Source organism: Naegleria gruberi, assembly GCF_000004985.1.
Source record: "Naegleria gruberi genomic scaffold NAEGRscaffold_185, whole genome shotgun sequence".
NCBI lineage: Eukaryota > Heterolobosea > Eutetramitea > Acrasida > Naegleriidae > Naegleria > Naegleria gruberi.
The window spans coordinates 7990-9220 of record NW_003163153.1 but is presented as its reverse complement, the minus strand read 5'-3'; positions in this window follow the sequence as shown (position 1 = coordinate 9220).

Below are 1231 nucleotides of genomic sequence, written 5' to 3'. Positions count from 1 at the left end.
TCATCATCATCATCCTTCTACTACTTATTGGTTTTAATAATGGATTACTAGTCAATGCTCGTTCTTGTGTTGCAAGTCTTTCCTTCTCCTCTTTTGCTCTTTTTACTCTTTCCAATTCCTTAATTAGTTCATCATTATCAGAGTCACCATCAGAGTCGGAATCAGAAGATGTATTTAAATCATCATCAGAATCATCATAGTTTGATTTTGGAACTTTTGTAAATTCCTCTGTTTCTTCCTCTACAATTTCTTCAATTATATCTTTATTTTTTTCTTCCTCTATTGCTGGTATTATTGTTGATGATTGATTATTCTTCTTTTTTTGTACTAATTGTTCTCGTTCTTGTAATTCCTTCTTTAAATCTTTATGTTTAATTTCTTCCTCATTTCCTTGCCCGATCTGTCTTGTTTTTAAGACTGTGTGGGAAGGCATTAAATATACAGATTGTGTATGTGATGGAACATAACGTTTATAACCACCTTGTGTCTCGGTTGCTTTCGCTGCATTAAATGTTGGTCTTGATGACATTTTTTATTTGATGCTTGTTTTCTAATAATACATTTGTCAATAATATATTCTTCTTCAACAATATTTTCAATTTTTTAAACATTGTAGCAATATCATCAATAGTCATCTTATTAACATTTGGATTAGACAATTTTATCATTTTGGCTATCCTTGGCAGAGTACTCTCAATCAATTTGAAATCGATAATATGCACGCGTAGATTGTTGCGATATTAATCATCCAGATGACGCCAAAACCGAGAAGCCTATTCCGATAACAAACCCAATCAAAATTTCATCCTCAACAATTCCACAATAAAAGCTTTCTCTCCTTTGTGAAGAAGTACAATAAGAAAAAAACACAACAACCGACTAGCAGTATAAAACACTGAGGTTAAAAAGCAATCATTTAACATTTATAATTCAATAATAATACAACAATCAAAATGGGCATGTTTGGTTTCGTACTCGGACTTTCTGCTGGAATTTACATTACTAAAAGAACAATCATGAAGAATCAACAACAACAAGCGTCTTTGAATAATGTTAGTGAAGAGGAGAAACAATCAATGTGGCAACAATATTTGAATCAGAAAAAGATGGAAACTAACAGTCAAGCACTTTTGAATCGTCAAGAAGATTCCGATGATAACCATTCTCTTCTTTCACTTTCTAGAGAATACATTACAAGGATAAGAAATGAAAATTTTCCAATAATTCATGC